Genomic DNA, 13,697 nt, shown 5'->3' on the forward strand with positions numbered 1-13,697 from the left:
GATGCTTTACAATGCATTTAAGGGTGATGTGGCTGCAAAACGCAATCAAGGTACCACTGGCGGTAACCCTCCTCCTCCCAAGTCCACGCAGGCAAGGACAGGACGCTCCAGCAATCTCAGGGTGATGTCGGACATGCGGACGTTCTTTAGTCCAACTCCTCACCATAATCCTTCCAGATCCACCCTCCAACAACGCCTGGAGCGGCAGGTAGCCGACTACCTGGCCTTGAGTGTGGATGTAGACTCTGCGAAAAGCGACGATGAACCCTTGGACTACTGGTTGCGCAGGCTTGACCTGTGGCCAGAGCTGTCCCAATTTGCCATCCAACTTCTCTCTTGCCCTGCCGCAAGCGTCCTGTCAGAAAGGACCTTCAGTGCAGCTGGAGGCATAGTTACTGAGAAGAGAAGTCGCCTAAGTCACGACAGTGTTCAGTACCTGACCTTTATCAAGATGAATGAGGAATGGATCCCGGAGGGCTACTGCACGACCGAAGACTAAGTCAGTCCCCACACACAGCATCTCTGCCTGCAGGCCGCTTGACTGCCTTCTCCGCCACCACCAACAGGGTCCAGGACTCTAGGGGGATTCCTGAATTTTTAAGGCCGCTGCTAGCAGCGACCGCTACACTAATTTTTCTGGTGCGTGTACATGCCTGCCTAATTTTTCTGGCTGCACTGCGGGCGGCTGCAACAATAAAACAAAAGGCATGTACATGTGCCCATCCCCCTTCATGATCATTACCTTGCCGCGGTGAAGGGGCTTGCTCATCACAATGAAGCAATGACCGCCGGCTATTTGAGTGTCTCGGGTGGGGGTGGCACACAAAAGATAATAAGGTCGTTGCTTCATTGTGGTCAGACCAAATTTGATCAGCTGGACAGTCACTGTTGTTCTATCATTGAGCTACCACAGCCCGGCGACCATATGGTAGCACACCAGTCCAGTACGGCCGTCACTACGCAAACAGCTGTTTGCCCTGCGTTACACAGTGAGTTTGGTGTGTCAGTGTGTAGCAGAACTCGAATTACACTCCCTGATTGATGTATACCCATGCAAGACGTTTGAAAGCACTTTAGGCCTGCAATTTAGCATTCAATGTGATTTCTGCCCTTAAAATGCTGCTTTGCGTCAAATCCAGATTTTTCCCCGGGACTTTGGGCATGTATCCCACTCCGCCATGCCCCCCTCCAGGTGTTAGACCCCTTGAAACATCTTTTCCATCACTTTTGTGGCCAGCATAATTTTTTCTATTTTTGAAAGTTCGCATCCCCATTGAAGTCTATTGCGGTTCGCGAACTTTTCCGCGAACCGAACCTTCCGCGGAAGTTCGCGAACCGAAAATCGGAGGTTCGCGACATCGCACGGATGAAAAACACCCGCGGGCTGAAAAGTTTAATATCTATAATTATCAACAGCAAAGTATCTGGAGTAGGGGAAGCCTGGAACTTTGGATTACCTCTATAGGCTGCAGTGCACTCCTTAAGTTTTATATCCCTCATGAAATCTATAGAAAATGGTTCTGTCTGCAATAATGGCTAAACAGTTCTCCCTGCGCTGGAAGCTTTGCTTTATGGACTTTCAGTTCCAATTAAGTCACCAGAGAAGCTTTAAAATGGCAGGAAATTCTTAGGGAGATAAGTTTGGTAGAGGTTACAAGCGCGTTGATTAGGTACATAGCCTGTTGGTCAGCAGCACTTCAACGCGCTAAGAGCGCTCTTGATCTGGAGTGTTCCAAGTGCACAGGAAGCAAGCCCATATCTTATCCTGTTTCATTGCCTCTCTCAAAAGGCGATAAATTTACAAACCGCTTTCCTCAGCCTTCTGTTTAGATCTGGCAATATAAAGACGCCCTTTCAGACTGGAGAGGAGTTCACGGCCTTTGAACCAGCTTGTGTATATTTCTGCTGCTAGAAATGACTGTGCTGTGACTGTATACACAATCTGTGACAGTTTAATGTTCAGAAGTGAAGTCATGTTAATTTATTGTTATTGAAAGCTGTGTTTCAGTTTGTCGAGGAGGACTTTTTATTTATTCCAAGTTACTAATTCAAGACTCGTGTGCTGGGAACTGCCATTGCTATACTTGTATAGCACTGTCCAAACTGGAACAAGAATGCAGGGTTGGAAAGTCTGGTTACCTTATACGAATATCTAGGGGCATACCAAGATACCGAATACTACTATGGGAGAATGGGAGGGAGGAGGGGGTCATACATGGCTTCCTCATACTCCTGCCTGGGAACTAACAGGGCTACCTGATGCTGCCGACTGGGAGGCTGGGGGCACATCTGGCAGAGTGCACCAACCGTGTCATGTGTATAGCACTGTACTCTTCCATCCCTTCCCCGCCCAGTGACATACTCCCTGCTAAGCAGGAAGTACGTCACTGGAATTTCAATTGATGTGCGTTGCGATGCATTGTTCTCCGTCGGTAACACTACAAGAGTCGACCATAGACTTACATTACCCCAAGCACGTTGGTTAGACACGGTGCTTGTAGTAATGCACTGTTGTCCTTGCGCCTGATCGGTTACTTGTGGTGCACCACAAGGGACTGCAATAAGTGTGAAAGTCTCCACAGACTTTCCTTGCTCTTGTGGCCTCATGTGGCAAAATAGGGTAAATCAATGCAGGTTTACCCTGCTAGCGTAAAAGGGTCCTTAACCTCCTGGGAGTGGGGACTGCCTAACGTCGATTGGCGTGGCCACGGCGGCAGCCCCAGGACCGCCAAACACCGTTCGGCGTCAAGTCCTGGGGCTGCATTTTGCAGGAGTTCGCGCGCAGGCTGTGCAGCATCTCCTGCTCGGGAGACTGTTAGATGGCAAAATCGCTGTCTAATTACATGTACAGCGCTGCGATCAGCAGCAGCGCTGTACTGGGGACAGCCGTGTGACACGGCTGTGCTCCTGGGGGACAAGAAAGCGATCGGCTCTCATAGGCAGGTCAGACCCCACCAACAGAGAGCTCTATTGGTGGGGAGAAAAGGTGGGAGGGAATCACTCGTGTGCTGTGTTGTGCGGCCCTGCAGCTTGGCCTTAAAGCTGCAGTGGCCATTTTATTAAAAATGTGCCTGGTCTTTAGGGGGGTTTACCACTGTGGTCCTCAAGTGGTTAAAGTGAACCTCCAGACTAAAAATCTACTCGGCAGCACTGAAAAAGCTTGGTGTTTTTTTTTAACAGTTTAACAGCATCAGAACTTTGTTTTTCTTATAGAAGTCTCATTTTTAGCTGCATTCTTAGCTAAGCTCCGCCCCATCAAAGAAAACTGCCCGGGCTTTTTTCCCCTGATGCTGTGCAAAGCATAAAGGGATTCCCTATGTTGTTGTTCACGTTGCCTAGCAACTGGGAGGGGTGATCAGGACACAGGACAGTTGGAACTGTGTCTCATGCTCCCTGTCACCTTCTTTCAACCAAAAAGATGGCTGCCCTTATGAAATTACAAACCTTTGCCTGTTCTTTTAAAACAGGGTGGGTAAGAGGTTTTATTACCTATCTATTTTAATTATCATAACTAATGTAACTTAATGACAGTATGTTTGTTTAGGCTGAAGTTCCTCTTGAAATAAAAACTTTTAATGTTTTCAATGTTCCTGAAGGTCCATACCTATGTCATGATTTTTTTGGGACAATTTTTTTTTAAATTTTAAACAATATTTCTTGCGATATTGCATAACATTGTTTAACTAAAATTCAGCCACCTGCATCAATTTTTAATTTCTAAATGACCGCCATGTTTGATCATATTGCGGAGGATCGTTACAATCCCCATTGACTTATGTGGCGATTTGCCACAGTCACGATTGTTTATTTCCCTGGTCGCCAATGACTCTTGCAAATTTGGCCAGATGGATTGGATAACGATTGTCCTTCAGCTTTGATCCCCAATCCATCTGGCTTTGGGTACATATCTAAGAGGAGATACTTAAATGTTAGTTTAGGGATTCCCCCCCCGTTTAGAAGACTCTTAATGCCAGATCATAGCATTAATTCATCAAAGGCTGTTCAATAAAAAAAACAAGTTGGGAAAATGCTGCATTTGGTATTTTAGACTTTAATGTGCTAATTCATCAATATTTTCACAGGTGCAATAGAAGTTCGGTAATTCACAGAAGCCCATTGTCAGTAACAGCAGACGGGTGTGTGCAAAGACAGCATTACAATAGTAAGAGGCATCCCGACATCCCTTTTAGATGTACATGTTTGGTATACTGCCTCTGCTCGCTTTGAATCTGTCCGTTAGGCTTTCTTAACATTTTATTTAATTGCCACAGCTTAGATTAACTTCCAGGAGATGCTACACATGCCCTAAATAGGTGATTTCCCCACTAGCTCCTCTGCATCTTCAAACAGGAACCTAAGAGATTAAACTGCCGAAGGGAGGCAGGGGAAGCCTCTTTTATTCCTTGATCTCTCTGCTCACTGTCTGGGGGTAGAAAAGCTAGACCCACCAGAGAAGCCTATGGGTCCTATCAAAATGCATCATTGGGACTTGCAGGAGACAGGGGCTGTTTCTATTGGCTTCTGCTCCTGTCAGTCATAGGTAATCATCTCTGCTTCTGTGAGTTTTGTGAGTCCCGCACTGATTCTGGCAGAGGAGAACTGCTGGTAATGGAACTGTGTTTTACCGTATGCTGTAACCTTGATGAATTGATGGTTACTGACATTTGTTGAGATATTTACCACACAATTCTGTAATTTACCTCACTTCTCAGTAATTTCAGCTTTTTATGCGGTAACAGCCTTGATGAATTGACATTTTCCTAAGTGCTCAGTAAAGTCATCTCTTTTCAGCATTACCGAATGCGGTAATGCTTGATGAATTGACGCCCATGTCTGAAGACTTGTGGAATTCATGTCTCAACAGGTTAGAGCAGTTTTGGTGGCACAAGAGTGATCTCATATTTTAGGAGCTTCTAAAAGCTACTTAAATTGCTAAGTTACCCTACTCATACATAAGTGTAATACAAAGAGCCTCCTGATATGTGGAGCAACAGTGACTATATTTGGCATGGAGCAGAAGAATGCAATGAAGAGGCCAAGAGTAACTCAGGAGAAGCCTTGGCTACAGGGAGAGAAAATGGCTTGTTATGAACTTCATTCTACTGGGCGCAGTTTCTGAAATAGAAATTCTACAAATCCGTATTTGGAAGAGCTTATCTACCAGGGCTCTTCAGTCCAGAGGACAATAAACTACTTCCATAACTCATCATTAGTTTTCCTTATATAAACCATGACGTGCCAAAAGATTAAACATTAGAGTACTTTAAGTGATATATTAAACAATCAAGTGAAAGACCCGGGGAAAGACTGTATCTCATGCTGTGAACACAGAAATTATCATGTTACCTGATTTTACTTCTAATACCCAATTCGATTTTAGAATATTTCTCTTTTTTTGGTGGGGGGTGGTGTCAGTGCCAGTCATTCTGCTTGTATATTTGAAATACAAGCTGCAAAATCTGTATCTACTTCATTGCCTTCTGTGTTTGTTTCACAAGTTAACCTGTACAACGCCCATGAATTGGATGCAGGGTGAGCCGAATGATAGTTCTCCCTGCTGCCGTTCAAATTCCTGCCAGTGTAAAATACTATTCCCTGTCCCTCGCTGCTGAGATTTTAGATGGTCCAAGAAGATGCATGCTTAATGCAAAACAATTGTCGACCAAAGGGGTCTCTGTGCTGGGTGTACTCGAAGAGGGTGATGTATTGCTGAAATATTGGCTTATCTGTTGAAGATTGCTACATTAAACACAGAGGTGTGCATTTTACTGGTGCCCACGTGCTTTTTTGCTGTTCCCCCTGCAAGTCTTAGCAACTTGGAGGGAGAAGTAATTTGGGGTCCGGTGATCGCCAGGTCCCTGAATTAACCTTAGGTCCCTGAATTACCCGTGTGTGGGGGGCACTTTAGCACTAGTGTTATAGAAGCAGCAAATCGGACGCTACACGGCTAGCACCATGCGCCAAAACCACATGCTTCGAGCTGTATAGCAATGAGTTTGTATTGCCCTGGTGGGCCCATATTTACAGTTTGTCTTGTTTAATTAGAAATCACTGAGAGAGGAAGATTTTCTGTTTCTATTAAAACCCCAGATCTGACTGGAATTTTTCTTAAACCTGTTAAAAGTAGAATAAAACAACTGAGTGGAGGGATTATGTACCCATGTGCAGAGCTTTGGATACATTATGTAGTTCTATATTTAGTCTATGTATACTTAAAGGAAACTCACTTCAGGTTAGATAATTGCCTATGTAGAGGCAAGCATCTGGCTACCATAGAGCCTTACTGGTCCTCGGTATGTCCCATTATTCCAGCACTGTCCCCCATTGAAGTTCTGTTACCGGCTGTGTCTTCCGTTCTCCTTGGACAGTACGTGAGTGCATCTGAAGATAGGTACATCCATGTACTGTGGGTGCATGAGCCTGAACTCTTGCGTGTGCAGGATGGATGGGCTTGTCATCTGAAGTACTCAGGGATACAAGTGCTTCAGAAGGCTGCCGAAGAAGTCCTCAAGTAGTATTAGCAGGATGGCACTGGGCACTGACTAGGAAGGCTGTATCCAGAACCTTCCCTCTACAAAGTGAGTTTCCTCCAGCCCATCAGCAGATCACCTCTTCTAGCACTGCACTGACTTTACTGCTCATGGCTGTCCCATCTAGCCTGTCCATCAACCTCTCTCTAAGATCTGGACGGTCAACCCCAAGGGATAATAGAGAGCTGGATGGACTTTTATTCTCATTTTTATAGTTTAGGACCTTGGATTCAGCAATACAAGAGAACATTGGGAATTGTGTCTATTGTGGCCGGGTAGTGTAATGGTTAAAGAGACACTGTAGCAAAAATGTTTTGGAGGATATAATGATTTGTATGTGTAGTACAGCTAAGAAATAAAACATTAGGAGCAGAGACATAACTCTAGTATTATTTCCAGTACAGGAAGAGTTAAGAAACTCCAGTTGTTATCAATGCAAAAGAGCGACTGAGCTCCAGGCAGGACTTTCAAAGTCGCAGAGAGCTCTGTCTTCTGAAGCTTATCTCAACTGTCAGTCACTGTTTTTTTTTTCTCTGCCAGGGGATAGTTCAAAAGTTCATTGGCCTGCTCTGTAAAATCATTTAGAGTGCTGAGCAGTGTGTAAACTGCAAATATCAAAGAATGGTGCAATGTTATAAAAAAAACCTGTATAACTGAAAATGAGAATATTTTCTTTGCTACTAATGTTCTAGTAATTATCCATACTACACAATCAATTCATTATATCATTTTTTTTTGCTTCAGTGTCTCTTTAAGGGCTCTTCCTCTGATATCTCACTTTGCCTCTGACCTAGGAGAGTAAGTAGCGTATGAGAGTAAAACAGCACCTATTCTTGATGATCTTGGGCAAGACTCACTAACACTGCTACTGCCTATTGTGTGTGCTCTAATAGCTGCTTCGCAAGTGCTTTGGGTCTGGCAGGAGAAAATCGCAATATAAATATTGAAATTATTATTTAGTATTCATATAGTGGCAACACCTTCCGCATCGCTGTACAGAGTATATTGTCTTGTCACTTAACTGTCCCTCAGAGGAGCTCACAATCTAGTTCCTACCATAGTCCTATGTCTGCGTATGTATGACTTAGTGTATGTATCTTAGTCTAGGGCCAATTTTAGGGGGAAGCCAAGTAACCCATGCAGACACAGGGAGAAACATACAAACTCTGTGCAGATAGTGCCCTGGATGGAATTTGAACTGGGGACCCAGCACTGCAAGGAGTGAATGCTAACCACTGCACCACCATTCTGCACATATTATAGGAGTTGTGCTTTAATTTGGGTTCACCATAAGCTACTACAGAAAGCACTGTAAGCATATTGACCATGGCTGTGTGCTGACTCATTGCAACCTGTTCCATAAACTGCAGTTTTGGCTGAGCCAGCACAAATCTAAAGTCGGCTACTATGGCATGATGCATAGTAAACACTGCTGACTGCTGCTATGGAGTCAAGTGGCAGAGAGGACAATCTCTTCTTTTTTTTTTTTTTTTTTTTTTTTTACTTTACAGAGCTAAACTAGTTATGGGGTAACTTTTATAAGTCTGTTATTGCTCATACTTATGTCTTGGTGACTTTACAAGAGGTAACTATGAAGTTAGTGCAGCCAGTAACTTTCCAACACTAAAAACACCTCCAAAGAACAGAGCAAAGCATTACATTTCCCACATTCCTCTGTGAGTACGTAACAATGAAAATAATCTCACACCGGGCACTAAAACGTATGTGGCACTGTAATCTGCGAAGTCCCGATAGGTGTTTATCCCGTTGTAATCCAATTTGTGTCGCCATATACAAAGATATGATGTTAGGCGTAAGATTGGCTTTCATCACAGCTAGAAGTGTGGCTATTTTTTCCATTCTTTTTAATTCACTTCTTAGCTCTGACGTGTAGAGCTAATGAGAGCTTTAAGGACTTTATAAATCATGGTAGTTCTATGTGAAGGAAATATTGCTGAGGTGTTAAACATTTCTTGCAGAAAGGACACCGTAATGGGGAAACCAGTTGTTAAAGGAAGCCTTGCTTAAATTATACGCCGGGTTTATCTGAAACTGTATCTCGTGACACTTGCAAAAGTGCATGTTAAAGTACTTGGATGTGAAATATTGGAAACTGTATATACTCTTGTTAAAGTGTTTAGTACAGCTAATTTTGCTTTGAAGGGCTACTGGCACTGGTGAGATTTCAGCCGTGTCATTGAAATTACAGTTCGCAAGGCATGCAACTGAGCGCCTTCTTGTTAGGAGTATATGTTTTTAATGTGACCTAAGTAAGAAGGGGATTTTCTGTAGGTTGGGTAAACACCAGGCCTGAGGGAAAGAAAAACACAGTTCTGGTTTATAGAGAACGCTAATCCTGGTTTTTGCATGGAACCACATTGTGGCAACTCCATCTTGATTCAGAAGTTATTCTTGTGGACTGGTTACGGTTTGTCATGAGCACTAATGGAAATCTGCTCATAGTGTAATGATTTATTATAACAGGATATATAAAAGCTGGAAATTTTGGTGATGAAGGCATGGCAGAAGTTTGGATGCCGCCACATGGCTACAGTGAGAAATGTGGATGCTGCGCAAGCTCTCTGTAGCCACAGTTTGCATAAAAGTTGTAAGCCGCCCGCTATTTTATCCGGTGGCTCCGCCGCCCAAATTCTCCACTCCAGTATCACTACTGGCACCTATGGCAGTGTCCAAGCTTACATATGTTAAGCAGAAGAGTGGGTACACGTCAAAAAAAGGAATTTTGCAAAAAGACCTTATAGTTTTTGAGAAACTTAATTTCAAAATGCAAGTAAAAACTGTTTAACTTTGAAATATGACGTTTTAAGTTCCCTGCACACTGCAAATCCGTTTTCTGATTCTGATCCCGATTCCGTTTCCGATTTTCAATTCTAATTTTCCCTGAATACATTTAACAAACACGGATTAAAAAAAAACGCAGTATGCAGTAAAGATTAAAAATCGGAATCGGAAGTAAAAAACGATTAAAAAGCGGAATCGGAAATGCATGCAGTGTGCAAGAGGCCTTAAAACAATTTTTCTTTGCATTTTTAAAATAGAGTTTCTCAAAAACTACAAGGTCTTTTTTGAAAAATTTGACTTATACCCACTATTCTGCTTAACGTATGTAACAATTTTGGTAGCAATAGCATGTATGGGGGCTCTGCTATTGACTTCGAAAGTCGGCACAAAATTACTCCAATTTTCACAAAAATTAAGCGGAAAAGTCTGCACAGTTTTGAATTAATCACGATCTTCTCTGAAATTTTTACATTACGATTACGATGCGTAATTGCGAATTTCAATGAGAAATTTTGGCCCACCACTGCTCTTACCGCCCTTTTGTAGATTTACCAAGTTATCTTAAAGGGAAGCTTAAGTGACACATGACTTGATGAGATAGACATGTGTATGTACAGTGCCAAGCACACAAATATGTTGTATTGCTTTTTTCTTTCTCTGCCTGAAAGCGTTAATATTCAGCTATGCAACTGACCATTTTCTCCAGTTGTAACCCAGTGGGACTTTAGCATCCCTAACTGATAAGGATTTACTGCCATAAAATACTTTCCTGGCAGAGAACTCGGCTTCCGGGAGCAGAGGATAGTTACAAAAGGTCAGTAGTTCATATATTTTAACTTCCTCTCTAGGAGTAGGAGGATAGATCCAATTGTTTATCTCAGCTGTTTATTTTCACTAACATTTCACTTTTATACAACTCACTTTTATACAACAGAGAGAGGTCTGACCTGGCTACCCTCACTTTTCCTAGAAAGCCAAAATAGGTGACATTAATGAGCAGTACCGAGGACAATTATTATTTTTTTATCAGATTTATATAGCGCCAACATATTACACAGTGTTGTACAATAAATAAGGTTACAGACAATGGTAACAGACAATGCATACAAGTACTGTAATGAGCAATTAGATACACAATGTCAGATCATACACTGGAATAGTCCCAATAATACAAGTTCCCGTTATTCTGTGGGTAGAATGTACAATCAATTACATTTGATACACAAGGAGGGAGGGCCCTGCCAAAGGCTCATAATATAAAGTAAGGGGGTGGTGACATGATAGGAGGGGTCTGCATCAACAGGTTCTCAGCAGAGAGCGTTAAGGCATTGGTGGGGTAGGCCTTCTTAAAGAGATGAATGTTGAGGGCTTGTTTTAAGGTGTTGAAGCAGGGAGCAAGCCTGATGATGGGCAGTGGGAGGGAGTTCCACAGGATGGGGGCATCTCTAGTGAAGTCCTGTAGTCAAGCATGGAGAGTGAGATGCGTGGGGTGGTTAAGAGGAGGTCATTGGAGGAGCAAAGTGGGCTGCCAGGTGTTTATCTGCTGACCAGGTCAGAGATGTAGGTCAGGTAGAACTTGTGTACGGTTAAACCTTGGATTGAGAGTAACTTGGTTTAAGAGTGCTTTGCAATACAAAACATTTTGTGAAATTTTGACTTGATATACAAGCAAAAAAAATTATACATGATTCACATCATCAGTCACAACTGAGCCTATAGTTCTTCTCCCTTTTGGTGCTGCAGAATTGTACTTAAAGGGGCACTATGGCGAATAAAAATATGTGCAAACATAAACAAGAAGTACTTTTTTTTCCAGAGTAAAATGAGCTATGAATTACTTTTCTCCTATGTTGCTGTCGCTTACAGTAGGTAGTAGAAATCTGACAGAAGTGAAAGGTTTCGGACTAGTCCATTTCTTCATGGGGGATTCTTAGGAAGTCTTTAAATACTTTTTAGGGAATATCTGTATAAAGAATAAAACAATGCTGGCCAGCTTCCCTGCTCGCTTCAGTTTTATTCGCAGTTGGACAGAGCAACTGCCATTCACTAAGTGTAATTGAAGATAAGTAAATCCCTGAGAATCCCCTATGAAGAGATGGAATAGTCCAAAACCTGTTGCTTCGGTCAGATTTCTACTACCTGCTGTAAGTGACATAGGAGAAAAGTAATTTATGACTCATTTTACGCTGGAAAAAATGTACTTCCTATTTGTATATGGTTGCACATATTTTACATTTTACAATTTTTTGCCATAGTGCCCCTTTAATTGTACTTAATCTGAGTGTAGAGACTGTGCAAAGTCACATTTACATGAAATCCTCAACAGTAACTGTCATTGGATAAGTTACTTGTTAAAGCCAGACACAAAAAAACTTGGGGCATGCTAACAGATGACAATGATTCTGTTAGTTATAGTGAAAGTCTTGTTTACATTTTTATTTTATACTATTTTACTATAACTGTTTTTGGATTGTGGAACAAATCAACTGGGTTCCAATTCATTCTTATGGGGAAATTTGCTTTAATATAAGAGTGCTTTGGATTACAAGCATGTTTCCTGAACAGGTTATGCTTTTAAACCAAGGTTCCACTGTATAGATTTGTAGGCCAGTCTTGTGCTCTTGAAGCTTATTTTGAAGTGAATCGGGAGCCAGTGAAGGGATTTGCATAGGGGAGTCGGGGAGACAGAACGTTGGGAGGAATAGATTAGTCTGGCTGCTGCATGAATGGTTGTAGGCCCTAGAAATGGTGTGTGTGTGTGTGAGTGGAGGGGGGGGGGGGGGGGGGGTGAAGGTAAGGGTCGAGTCCAGGGCGACACCCAGGCAGCAGGCTTGGGCTATTGAACGGATGATTGTTCTGTTGACCGTAACTTAGATTTCCATGGGGGGTGAGACTCCGTGGGCTAGGAAAATTTAGGAGTTCTGTTTTTTTTTCTGGTTTACCTTTAGGAACCTGGCTGACATCTAGGATGAAAGATGGTTGAGAGGCAGGAGGTTACCTTCTCCATAGTTATGGTGGTGCCGGGAAATTTGGTCTCCAGGTGAAGCCGAAAAACTGCTCACCCTGCTGTTGTAAATTTCCTGGTGGTTTTAATTACTATTCCTCCTCCAGGCTGCCACGGACTCTGGGGTAAGATGCAGTTTGGCTGCCAGCTCTTACTGGTGGCTGAATTGCATTGCTTATAATAATTTGAGCTCCATCTTTTGTTGGGGCCCAAATTACCCTCTGAGTGCTGCTATAATTCACGTTACAGTCTACAGCAGCGCCCAAATGTCCAGTGCCCTTTTTGTCTCTCTTGGTGGATATGTCTATGGTATGGAGGTAGATCTGGATGTCATCTGCATATAGGTGGTATTTAAAGCCCAAGAAGATGATCAGTTTGCAGATGTAGGCGGTGTAGAGTCAGAACATCAAGGGGCCAAGAACAGAGCCTTGGGGGACCCCAACTGAGAGGGGGGTGAAAGTTGAGGAGGAACCATTGAAGGAGGTCTTAAATGAATGATTTGAGAGGCAGAAGGAGAACCAGGCTAAGGTGTGAGGTGTCTTGGATACTCACAGATTGCATGGTTTGCAGGGGATGATGGACTGTGTCAAATGCTGATGAGAGGTCGAGGAGGAGGTGTATGGATACTTTCCTTCGGCCTTGGCAAACGTGATGTTGTTGACAACCTTAGTGGGGCAGTCTCGGTGGAGTGGGCTGCCCAAAATCCTGATTGTAAAAGGGCGAACAGGGAGTTGGAGCCAATGGGTCATGCGTGGTACTGAGTATTAAAGAAGGCTGGTATTAAACCTTTTTAAAATCGATACAAAAGTGATCGGTCCATGATTTGGGGATCTGTAAAAAAAAAAAAAAAAAAAAACATGATTTCTACAGATGTGAGCTATTAAACCTGTGTAAGTGTTGGGAGATCAGATGTGCATAAAACTGTCCATGAACGTTAACCACTTTAGGTTTACCTTTGAAGAGTTACAGTGGTGGTCTGGTTGACTTCCTGGCATGCATAGACCTGTCCACAATTTAAACCTTGGTCACCACAGTGGACGTCACAGATTGTTTAAGCAATTTTGTAACAGTTGCCATGCAGATTTTCTGTTTGCCTTTTGGTTGCCATGCAGATTTTCTGTTTGGCTTCTGGTCTAGCAATGTGTTCTGCTCTATTGAGAACAGACGGGGAGGGTGAGCTGAAGGAAGCTGTTGATGCCTGTGGTGGTAAATAACAATAATGATCAAATATGAGTTTCCAGCTTTCACAATCATTAATAAGTTTTTAGTCGATATTAGTGATCACCTGTACACAAAAAAAGTGCCCAAAACAATTTTGAACAATTGTTTTGCAAGTCCTAAGCTGCAAATGAGTATGAACC

General features: G+C 42.8%; 1 long non-coding RNA gene across 3 annotated transcripts in view; it reads left to right on the forward strand.

The window, feature by feature from the left end:
- LOC137536049 (uncharacterized) overlaps positions 1-13,697 on the forward strand; it is a 490,360-nt gene that overhangs the window by 165,011 nt on the left and 311,652 nt on the right. Inside the window, exon 1 of one of the 3 annotated variants that reach the window (XR_011024509.1) lies at positions 13,480-13,542. The exons of the other annotated variants lie outside the window; for them this stretch is intronic. This is a non-coding gene — a long non-coding RNA (uncharacterized lncRNA). Of the gene's footprint in view, positions 1-13,479; positions 13,543-13,697 lie in introns of those variants that run through there. 3 annotated transcript variants of the gene reach the window in all.

Source organism: Hyperolius riggenbachi, chromosome 10 (genome assembly GCF_040937935.1).
Source record: "Hyperolius riggenbachi isolate aHypRig1 chromosome 10, aHypRig1.pri, whole genome shotgun sequence".
Lineage (NCBI taxonomy): Eukaryota > Metazoa > Chordata > Amphibia > Anura > Hyperoliidae > Hyperolius > Hyperolius riggenbachi.